Below are 12,344 nucleotides of genomic sequence, written 5' to 3'. Positions count from 1 at the left end.
TGGTTAAAACCTCTGGGATACTGTTAGAGCTGTAATTGTAGAAAAATGTGCAGCCATGAATATTTTTAGTAACAAACGTGATAATAAAAACAGGTGAACTAGGAATGCTATTCAATAAATTTTTTAAAACTGCAGTCACAAAAAGAATATTAAACATAAGATCATAAGCAAAGTAAGAAGTTAAAACAGAAATGCAGCATACAATTGATCCTGGTAGAGAAGGAAAATCTTTGGGAGAGTAGAATAGAATAGAATAGAATATTAACTAACCCTGTTAAGGAAAACAAAAATAAACTAATAAAAGAAAAAGGAACAAGGAGGTGAGGAAGGAAAAGGGGAAAGAAATAGAGGAAGACAAAGAATATCCAAATTTGGGTATAAAAAGGAAGGGACAGAATTATACAAACATATTAATGACTTTGAACACCAGAACAAAATGTTCTCTTTTTTAGAAAAACACAGATGAACAAAATAGACTCAAGAAGAGATAAGAAAGCCAAAAAAGCAAACCAGAACAACTACTGAAGAACTACACTCCATAAGGCACCTGGTCCCAATGCTTTTCTGGATGCCCTAAACTGAAACTGATCCTGAGACCAGATAGAGGCAAAAAAGAAAAATAAAAAGAAAGAAAGAAAGGGAAAAAAAAAAAACTCTTTCAATTGTTTTTTGGAAAGCTAACAATTCTGACATCAAAACCTAAGACAGCACAGAGAAAGAAGACTACAGAAAATCCTTGCAGTATTAATGGTTAAGTCCTCAATTAAATGTTAGTTGAAATAGGAATGTGTCGATGGGAAATGGGGCAGAGCACTGACGGCCCCCTATTTTGTGAGTATCTTGCTTTGTCTTTGGGTCCAACTCTGTTTCTGACGCTGAGAGCCCGGGTCTTCTCTCAGTGCACCAGAAGGTCCCACTCAATATGGTGAGGCAGGAGTGATGACTCAAGAGAAGGCCAGGACTGAGGACCTTCATGGACAAAACAAACAAGTGTGGCCAAGCTTGGCGTGCCTGCCAAGGACGCGCTGGGAGCAAGACATGGGTGCCTGGTCAGGGTCTCTCGGCGGGTGTGGGTCTGAGAACCCTGTGGGAATTGTTAGGTGATGCTTCAGTAAGGTGGAGGTAAGGGGTGCAGTGGGGAAGGAGAGACAGAGGTATGGGAGAGTGGCGGGACCAGAGTGGCCTCGGGTGCCCCCTCCACGCAGGAACAGGGTCATCTGGCAAGGCAGGAGCCTGGAGCTGAAAGCCGGGGGGCTGGCTCACAGTTCCTGAGCCCCTGGAGATTTATCTTAGACAGCTGGAAGGCACTTGGGAGGGAAAAAAAAGTATAAAAAGTGAAAACATCAAAGTAGCATCAAAGGACAAAAAGAACCATGCCATGTTTCACAACTACCCAAGGCCCTTTGCAGCTTTTTAGTCTGTTTCTTATCAAGGCTTGGACAGTGACCACCCCCAGGGACACGCCTCAGGCAGGCTGGGGAGTTAGGGAGCACATGCCTCACCTTCTGTGCCTCCTCGCCTCTCTCTGCCATGCCCCCGCATGCCGGACCCCAGCCTCCCCTCCAGGCCAGGCTGTCCCTGCTGTTGGGTCTTTCCTACCCCAAGTCCAACCAGCCTGCACACGCATCCAGCTCTGGAATGGCCCAGGGCCCTCGGAACCTGTCGGAGCTAGGCTATTGCCCTTCCTGTCTGTCCCTCTGCTTTTTGCCACATTTAACTCCATAGATCCCGCATCCTCCTCAAGGCGCTGGAGAAAGTGATTTGTGCGAATGACAAGGTAAACCAAAAAGGTTATGTGGCAGAGCATGATTGATTCCCTGGGGCTTTATTGTAATAACTTTAATCTTCTGGAACTCATCTGGTATGAATTTAGGAACCGTGCAGAATTTCGCTGAAATTCCCCCTTAATGCGGCCCTCGCTCTGCTGGCCTTGGTGGTTAAAGAGTTTGCCATGTTTATGATTTGGCCCCAGGCCCCTTATTAATGGGCCTTGAAAAGAGGGTGTGGAATGTGTGGGCGTCTTTCGTCATGCTTTTCTTGGGGAGGAAACAAACAGAAATATCTACCTTGAAGCGCTTCTGGGTTCTGCCTTCCTTGGAAGAGAAGTAAATCAGCTTGGGTTTCCTAGGCCCTATGGAGGTAGAGAAGCTTCTGGCACCTGAAAAGTCTCGGAGCTCCTGATGTTTGCAGATTGGAAGAAGGGACAAGATTTCTGAGGTTTCTATGACAAGAAACTTAGATCCTTCCTTAGCTGGACCCACCAGGGTTGATTTTTTTTAAAAGCAAGAAACCATATGATAATTAACTCTCTCTACTTGAAGGAGAGGAGAAGTGAGTTGGGGGAAATCGGAGGGGGAGACAAACCATGAGAGACTGGGATCACTGAGAAACAAACTGAGGGTTTTGGAGGGGAGGGGCGTGGGCGTTTGGGTGATCCTGGTGGTTGGTATTAAGGAGGGCACGTATTGCATGGAGCACTAGGTGTGGTGCATAAACAATGAATCTTGGAATACTGGGAAAAAAAAAAACCCTCAAAAAAAAAAAAAAAGTGAAAGAGAAAGAAAAAAAATGCCATAAGTTTTGAAGACCAGCTTCCTCTACTTTATAGTTCTCCTGGTCAAATCTGACATCAAGAAGAGATGTCCCCTGGCAAACGTGTCACCCGATCTCTTTGCCCAAATCCATCCCTATGTTCATTTAACAAGCCCTACTTGGAGTGGCCTTACAGAAGGGTCTTCTGTGCTGTGTATGCACTAGGCATTGGGGTATCAAAATCGGGAAAGCAGAGGCTGGACCCCGGGGACGGCAGGGTCAAAGAGTACCTTCTGACCTTCATGTCCCTCTGCAAGATCGCCTACATGCTGATGAAAATGGGCTCTGCTTCGTTAGCAGGATGAGGGGTCTATGGCTCACATTATCCTCTCCAGCCATGGGGCATTTGTAAATGCATAGAAAACCAGCCAACAAGACTTGCCCTTGTAACCTGGATGTGGCCGTGCAGGGACCATGGAGGGGATGGGAATCATGGCCGCTCAGGGTGCAATGGGCACTTCCCTCAACAGTTTCCTAACTTTCCCATAGACCTGTTCTTGCAGCAAGCGGCTTTGCTTAGCTCTGTTTGTAGGGGCGCCAGTACGAGGCTAGGCGCAGGCAAATGACTTTCCCCAGAACACGGAAGGATCTGCTGCCTCACAGAGACAGGCCGTGTGGCCTTCCCAGGCTTCAATCAGACAGCCCAGATTTTAATCCTGGCCACTCACCAGCTCAGGGGTTGGGCAAGTCACTAGTGTCTCCTAAGCCCGTTTCTTTTCTTAGGTTTAACAAGTGGTAGTAAAACTTGCCTGCTTTAGAGGGCACGTGGCAATTAAAGTAGATAATGGTGTGTACTCCCCGGGAGGGTGCCCACATGCAGATGCTCAATGAAGCTACATTTACCTCCTGCTTCTTTCCACTACTGTTCCTTACTGAAAGGAAGTGGAGAGCAGAAGAGCATGGTTAGTCTGTAGGCTTGCTAGCTGTCTGGGTGAGTACTGGCAATCCTCAGCCCTGGCTCTTGGGGCACCTGGGGGAGTGTGTCATCCATGCCTTCCTTGTCTGGCACTGTCTTCTCTGTGCTCTGGATTGAGAGGCCCTTGGGGATCTGGAGTTTGCAAAATCCACAAAGCAAACATGGGAGCTGCTCCCTAACACCACTCGTTCCCCACCCTGGGCTTTGCCAGGCCATCTGGCCCAGGGGAAGGGCATTACTGTCTCTGACCAGACATCCTGAGTATCCCCTTAGGTTTTGAAGAAATCGGGCAGTAAGGAATAGAGAGGGGGAAAAGCCCGCGGGAAAAGCCTAAGTCAGGTTCTGAACCTGGCCAGCAACCTGCTCCCACTTTTGCTGGTTCTCCCCTCTCTGGGCCTGGGCCTCATCTGCACTGCATCAGCTGGGGTGGGAAGGGGGCGACAAGGGTGCTGACATGCAAGGACCCTCCAGCAGCATCAGGACAGCAGCCACACAACCCAGATCTAGGGCATCCCTGGCTGAACTGCTGTTCATGGGGTCACTGGGGCCTGGACCCACCTGGGGCAGCTGGGGCGGGACTGCAGTAGCCCTCCAAGGGCCATGGAACCCAGCAAGTGCTCTCCGTTACCCTCCATGCTGCTACTCCCCTCTCCCAGCTCAGAATGTGCCCCAAGACCAGACCCTGGGCAAAATATGGGGCGGGGGGGGGGCGTGTGCCCTTCTGTGGAGCAATGGCTCCTCCCCCACCTCAAATATGTGGAAGGGCAGAGAAAGAGAGAGAGGGACATCTCATTTTCCCTGAGGCCAGTCTCTCCTTCCTTTCCCTGGTCTATTTACAAAACCAGTAAATTCCCCCACCTTGGCCCAAGTTAATCCAATTGGGTTTTAGTCATTTGTGACTGTAAAAAATGATTAATACAAAAATCCTTGCAAAAAGTTTGTAGACATTCTGCTCTAACAAGCTGGCGGAATTTTTACATCCCTGCTGTTTTCATGATAAAAGTTTCTTAAATTTACATTCATCTTAAACCAGGCCAAACCAATAGTCTGAAAGGTGCTCCGTGAAATTCCACTAGCACCCTGAGGTTTCACAGAGGTCTTGCCCACCCCCGCCCCCGGCTTGTCCTAGCTGTCCGCCCACACCCAGGACCCTCCTGTGTGCGTGGATACCTCTCCCGGTCCCCGTCCGGTGACTTAACTGGCCAGCTTCCTCTTCTAACACAAAACTCTTCCTGGACGTAGTTTGACGAGACAAAGCGGTAGATTATAGTTACGTGTTGCGATGGGCAAGCAAGTCCCCCTTTGGGCCTGAGGGACTTGTTTCTCCCAAGCCCTGGGAATACCAGTGGCTGAGGGCCACCTGCCAGCCACCTCATCAGAAGCTGCCCTCTGCTGGAGAAAGCAGCTTCGCCCAGGGCTAAGCCTCTTCCCAGGGCCAAGCCCCAGGAGGTAGAAACATGGCTCTGTTCCCTCCGGGACAGCGTTCCCATGAGATTGGCTGGGACTTTTTTCAGGCTGCCCCATAGGCTAACTCCCTCTGGCCAGTCCTGCTTCCTTCCCTCCTCTTCCACAGGTGTCCATCCTGGGAGTAAGATGCAGAACACACAGGTAAGACTTGGTCTCTGACCCCTTTTGCCTCTAGAACTCAGTAGCACTCCCAGCAGTGCCAAAGAGGCCAGCCGCAGGGTGGAGTGTGGGGGTGGGAGTCAGGTCATCCTGGGCCTGTCCTGCCTGGGCTGAGAAGAGCCAAGTGACCCTGAGTGCAAATATAGGGAGGGGGGCGGGAGGCCTTCTGATTCCTGGACAGGCCCCTCTGGGTCAGCTGGAAGGGTGCTGAGACAGATAGAAGGGTGCTGCAGCAGAGAGGAGCTGTGCAGGGCAGGTCATCCTGGTGGCAGAGTGTGGCACAGGCAAGAAAGGCGGCCCCTCTCCACAGAGCACAGAGAAAAGCTCCTGGGACTCATGGGTATTCTCGTGATAACTCAAGACCCCATCCATCCTTCTGAGAGGCCTCGCCCACCTGCCCTGAGGGGCTTCCTGCAGCATGAAGGAAGGGAGGCCTGGACTGGCGGTTAAGTGTGAGTGCAAATCCCACCTTTCCATTTACAGGTGACAAATTCACCGAGCCCCGGCCTCCTCGTGTGACACACAGAAATGTGTAACAGTATGCAGGCCCTGAACGCCACAGCAGGTCCCTTCTCCTGTCCCCATTGTCGCTAGGGCTCTAGAGTTCTCCCGGAAGTGGAAGAGCTCTTGGGAGTCGGAGTGGTGCACTCATTTCTGCATGAACGTCACACCGTTGGGGGTCAGGTATCCTACAGGGACTTCCAACCGCCCCTTGGAAAGGAATGAGGAAGAGCCCAAGTGGCCACAGAGAAGGGCGTGTGCTCTCATCACAGCATGGCACAGTGGAAGCGAGGAACCTTTGGGAATGGTGCTGGGTGCCAGGAGGGACCTCTCCAGGGCTCGGGTGTCGCCGCTGCTGGGGCCGGAGCCGCGACATCAGCGAGATAGCTCACTTTGTGCGGTCACTCGTGGGAAGCAAACACGGGGCTGTGGAGAGAGGGGGCAGGGAGGCGGTTCAGTGCCCAAGGACGGTAGAGATGCCTCTCCAGATCCTTTCACCAAATAGGGAGGCAGGGGACTTACTGGGTAAAAGCACAAACCTTCTGTGGCTGCTGGCTGGGCTTTCCCACCATCACCCCACCCTTCCTGAGCCAGCCTGCCAGGGGGGCAGAAAGCGCGGGGGTCACGCCCATCTTGCCCCGAAGCCTCCCACATCTGCAGCCGCCTCAGCCAAATGGGTTCTGTCCATGGTGCCTGGCAGTTTTGGGTGGACTGGCTGGCTGCAACCCTGAGGGCATCTCCTCCCTCCTTGGCAGAGATCGAGCTGCACTTCACATCTGCAGTTCACTTGATCCTGTCGCCATCATAGGAGTCCCAGGCTGGGCTGGAGAGGTGAAGCGCACCAGCATGGGAGGGTAAGGCTCTTTCTTGGGGCACACTGGGTGTTGCCACCCACTAGGGCCCTTCCCTTCTGGGTGCGCACTGTGTCCTTCTGAGCCTGGAGCGGAGAGCAGACACGGCAAGCCTGGCTGGTGGACAGCCATCCACTCCAGTTCCTTCCTTTTCCTTATCTGCAAATGAAACATAGCTACCATCTGGCCACCTGGAGAGATGGAGGTCAAAGTTTGCACACAAAGGGCACTTCAGCCTGAATAAACAAGTCCCCCCCACCCCACCTTCGCTTTTTTTCTTGGTCCCCTGTCATTCCCAGAGTCAATCCAGCCGTTCTCAGCCTGGCCTACCTCTGGGCCCCAGATGTACCCTGGGACAAGGACAGGAGCACACCTGGGCTGGCTGGGGAGGGGTTGGTGGAGAAGATGGCCAGGGAGGGAGAGCGAGCAAGAAGGAGGGACAAAAGGAGGGAGAGAGGAAGAGCCCAGCAGGTGGCAGCCCTCCCCTCAAACCCCACCTGGCCCCACCCTGGCCCTGACTGCTCTTGGGGGGGGTGGAAGGGGAGGTCTTGGAATTAGAGATTAGAGGCCCTTTCCTGTGAGGCTGACTGACATGGACACACACAGGCCCCCTCTTCCTGTCTCCTCTACCTCCCCCTCCCCCTTCCCCAGTGCTGTGGAGAACAGGTCCCTGGGTAGAGGTCAGTTTATCTCCTCAGTTCTATCTCCCATCACTTCCTAGGTCTGCAGACAGGCTGGTTCTCACTGAAACCTCCATGACCCAAACCCAGTGTTGACCCTTATAGAAAATAAGCTCCCATTTAAACGCCTGTTAAGGGACCGACCAAGCTGAGAAGAGCAAGGAAAGGAAATGTGCCCTGTGGGCTCAAAACCTGCTCTCCCTGACTTTAGATCTGACCTGGGGACTGGGTGTTCACAACTTAAAAAGCCCCCGGCAGTAAGAGCAAGGTGACAGGCAGTGGCTGTGGGGGGTGAACTGGTTTCCAGTGTCCTGTAAGGGACAAATCCCTGGGGGACCCAACAGACGCACTCCTATCCCCAAATGACTGTCTCCTCCCGACAACCTTCCCAACCCTCTCGGGGGCTGCTTCACCAGCCTTTAGAGGTGATGCAGCCAAGGGCATGGCCGCCCCCAGGACCCTGCCTCCTCACCCACCAGCTAAGCAATGTCTCTCAAGATTTTGAGCCCTGGATTCTTCCTCAGCAGAATGAGGAGGCAAACCGCTCCCTGGCTGCAGTTCAGTGGAAGAGAGAAACACATCTGAGGGCGGCTTCCTAAACCAAGGAGAGCTGTAAAATCACAAAAATACCGCAGGCAGTCCCGGGCCCTCCAAAGAACAGAGTGTCTCTCTCAGAGCTTCTAGATCTATCGGGCAAAGCAGACTGTGGCCCCTCTTCCAGCTCAACCAACCAGCTGCGGTGCCTTTGAATCGCTCCGTCCGTGCTCAGAACAGAGCATTTGGGTCTGATGTCAGTCATGAGGACTCCAGGTCTGCTAGGGCACGGTCAAGGCCGCCCTTCTTCCAGAGCCCACAGAGCCATGCCTGGAAACCCCTGGCAGGTGCCAGTAAGCACGGAACAGTGGAACCCCATGACATGGCATTCTGGGGTGCCAGGCCTTGGCCTCCACGGAAACTCCCAGCCAGCCTGAGCCTCTGAGGCTCTGTTCACCCCATGGCGGTCCGTGCACATAGACCAAAGGGACCCAGCCTTCTTCTGGTCTTTGCAGTCAGCTGTTCCATGCATTTATTAAACTGCCTCCTGTTGGCTTTCTAGAACGCCCCTCCCAGGGACGTAACAGGCCCTACTGCCCACAAGCAGACGCACCCCACTGCAGCCAATGGGCCAGGAGGGAGCATGCCCTTCTGCGTCCAAAACAACCAAATGCCGAGCCTTTCCTCACCACAATCCGGGGCACAAAGGGGAGCAAACTGGCCACATCCCCAATTCCCATTGTGTTGGGAAGGCCCTTTGCTCTCCAAGCCTGGTTGTCTACACCCGAAGATCGGGATAAGCACACGAGCCTATAATACTGCAGGGGGACTCAAATGAGCTAGCAGGGAGACCTGTCAAGGGACTCGTCTGCTTCTGTTGGCCATTCAGCTGCACAGTCCTTGCCACCACACACAGGACCTCCAGGCTAACTGTGGCCATCTCAAGAGGTGCCTTGGTGCTTGGTTCCTGGGAATGGATGCCTGTCCTCCTAAGCGGAGTCTTTCATTTCCCTTCCAACTGCAAGATCTTTGCAGGGTCTAGCGGACTCTGTCTACCAAGGCTGCATTAGAGAGTCATCCAGTGAAGACTACCATCCTCGGCCAGTGATATGCCAGAAAGGATGGGTGTTCCGAAAGCTCTGGAATAAAATCCAGTCGACAACTGAACAAACCAGTGGTGTTGTTGGACCAGGTACAAACTGAAGCCATCAGTCTCTGTCAACAATGGCCTGGGTGTGTAGAGACCCTCACCCCATCCGGCCAAGACAGCGCGATGTGCTTTTCTTGGCGCGCTCTGGGCAGGGGTGCCTGACTCCTCCTGAGTTATGAGCGTTCAGGGTTTGGGCTTCCTGCTCAAAACCTCAACTCCAGTCAACTGGCAGACAGAATTATACCCACGCTGACCTGCTGAAGAAGCCACAGAAGTAAATATCGCCTCGGGTCAGAGCCACTCCTGGAATCTCGGCTGCTTTGTTGAAAGCTGGGGAGGCAGGGGCCATACATCACCACCGCCCGTCTCTGTTTACAACCGGGTAATGCCTTTTATGACCGGCCCTCTCTATCCTGAATATTTGTTTTATTGCCCCTGTAGGGAGATTTTTCCATTTGGCAAAAAATCTTCAGATGGTTTTAGTCATGTTAACAACTGGTCATTAAATACGGAGGAGTAAACAGAAATAAAGGTTTGTTTCTTTGCTATTGTTTCTTTCTTTTTCTTTTTTTTTTTTTTTAATAACTTATGGGAGAAAGTTATGAAAGGAACGATGAGTGGGGAGGGGAGCCAGGAGTGTTCACAAGCTGCTCTCGGCTCCTTCCTGGGTGGGCATTCCCTAGGACGCCCTCCCTGCCTTTCAGAGAGGTCATTCCTTCAACAAGGGGAAGGCAAAGGTTTCAATCTGTTTCAAGGTGAGGGCTTGCTCTGTGATCTCTAGATTTGGGGCCCTTGATGCTTGATTATTCTTCCCCTGTGGCCCAGGAAACAGGAGGCACATCTGCTTCTGGCGGAAAAGATATCTCAGGACTAGAGCACCTGGAGAGGATGGATGGGGAGTGACTGAAGGGGAGACCAGGTGGGTAGGTTGGGCGGATGCTTGGCTGGCTGGGTGGCGGGCTGCTGGATGGATGGATGGATTCGCGAGTGGATGGGTGAAGAGACGGGTGGGGGATGTCAGTAGAGGAAGGATCGATGGGTCGGTGAGGGAAGGATAGATGAATGGATGGAAGGTAGGACTGCAGATTTATGAACGAAGTACAGCACCTCTTGGTGGCCCAGTCTCGGGCGTTGAGGCAAAACTCATGCACTCTACAGAGAAAAAGAAAGCACCAATGATCAGTCAACCAGGCTGCAAACACAGAAACTTCATTCGGGGAACCTAAGAAGAGAAAAACCTAAGAAAGCTGGGAGCCAATGAGACTTCCTGGATGAAGCCCAAGCTCTTGGAGGTATCCTGCATTTGCATTGTTAAAAAACTACAACAACAACAACGCCTAATTTACAAATTCTTTGTTTGATAAATTATCCCCAAACAAAACCACCTTTCAACCGTCCCAGGCCCCTTCTGAGCTGTGGGGTGGGAGGATGGGCACCTTAGAAGTGCTGGGCCCTTCCCCACACCTGAGTCCATCCCCTACTTTCTTCCCCTGGGCCCTGCCGCCAGTGGGGCCTGCCTTTGGACTTGGCCTTGAAAGGCTCTCTGGGCAGCCTCCGTGTGCGGTCTTATCCAGAGCATCTGTGCCACAGGAACTTAAGACTCCCAGCCCAGGGAGGTAAGGTGGAGAAAAAAGTACAAGTCCCTCGTCTGAAGGAGGAGGGCCAGCAAGCCTGGAAGCCTGGCTTCCCTGACCAGGGGACCAGCTGCGCAGGCAGCAGGCCCAGAGCCCCCTCCATGACCCACAGCAGTGCTTAACCTCTTTCCTCATCTGCAGAGGCTCCGGATTCTGCCCCTGCCCATGTGAGGCTCCCTCCTGGGACGAAGGCTCCTCAGCTCCTCCTCCCCTCCCTACCCCCAGCCCATTGCCCCCAAAACAGGAGGAAGGGTGCAGGCGCTGGGCTTCTGCCTGGGCGGGAAGAAGAAGAGGACTGGGGATAGTGGGGAGAAAACTTGTCTCTTCTCACCTTAGACATGACCAGACTTTTTCTAGAAGATCAGGGTTGGAGCAAAGGTAGCATTAAAATGCTCCTGGCAGAAAGGAGAGAGAGAAAGTGGGGGGAGGGGGCCGATCATCCTTCCCATAAGACTTTAATGCACCATTTCACACCACAGTAAAACTGTAGTAATAAAACTCAAGAAATCCCCTCACTGTGAAAGTGCATGATTCCAGAACTTGCCTTGCCAATACCCTTCTCTCCCTCTGCCCACATGTCCTGGAGGCCCAGGGAGAAAACCCACAAAGAGGGACTCCTTTGTGTTGTGAGGCGTGTACACTGTGGAGTAGGGTTACCAGGCTCAGCAAGTAAAAATCCTGGACACCTAGTTAAACTTGAATGTCAGATGAACAACGAATGATTTCTTTTAGTTTAAGTATGTCCTGTGCAATAGTTGGAACATATATACAAAAAAAAAAAAAAAAAAAAGATGTGTTGCTTATCTGAAATTTAAATTTAACTGGGTTTTCTGCATTTTATATGGCAAACCTGCTCTTCCATCCTTCACCAGGAACAGTCCTACTCCAGAGCCAGGCTGAGATGATCTAAATCCTGGCTTTGCCAAAGAGTGACTGCGTGATCTTAGCTCCCAAATCTGGGGCATGGGGTGAACACTGAACCCACCTCAAAGGTGGGGGGGGGTGAAAGAAGTGAGGGGCGCACAGCACTGAGTAACACATGTGAATGTTATTTATCCTTAAAGGGTTCACACTTCCCATGACCCAGGGGTTTGTGGTAGAAGCGGATGCATGCTCCCAATTCTAGAAACTTCCACAGCTCCACATGCTGAGATCAGTCTATCCACATGCAAGGGTAACAGGAGAGAGTGGGGTAGGGTTAGGAACAGCAGAATAAATCTAGACCTGACTGCAGTGATTTTGGTGATGGGGTGCAGAAGTGAGAGCGTATGTGAGAGCACAGACCTGACCCCTCAGAGCCCTTGGGTCTGACTTTTCCTAAAACATTAGCTCTGTTCATCCAATGCTCCTGCAGAATGTGCCAGAAAATACCACCCCCTATTTTAGGAGTGTCAACAAGGGAGAGTCTTTGGACAGAAGATCTGGCTGGCTGAATTTGGACATTAGCTATGGTAAGGCTTGCCTCTGTATGTGCCCCACAGCTGGCCAGGACCCGGCAACAGAGCCTTGCATCCAGGAGCCCTGACTCAGCCTCCCTAGGGTTCTTCCCGCCAGAAGGAAATGAGACTCTTCAAATTGGCTCCCTAGGCTAATTTGGGATCTAGTTGAGGAAACCATGGCTAGCCTGACAGATGCTGAGCCCCAGTCCTGGGTATAGGCCTCCAAGAGGCTCCCACGAAAGTGACTTACATTCCTCTGCACACTCCCATGTTGTTCCAGAACCTGGAAAAAATGGTCTAGAGAGTTGTGTCTTTGCCCTTGGCCAGCTCTTCCATGTTGGTCAAGGCCTTCAACCACTCTGAGCTTCGGGCTTCTAGTCTTCAAAGCTGAGTTATGAGGGCCTATTCCGTAAGTTCTGTC

The sequence above is a fragment of the Mustela putorius genome, unplaced genomic scaffold (assembly GCF_011764305.1).
Source record: "Mustela putorius furo isolate JIRA1106 unplaced genomic scaffold, ASM1176430v1.1 tig00003909_pilon_pilon_pilon, whole genome shotgun sequence".
NCBI lineage: Eukaryota > Metazoa > Chordata > Mammalia > Carnivora > Mustelidae > Mustela > Mustela putorius.
This window is presented reverse-complemented; position numbering follows the sequence as displayed.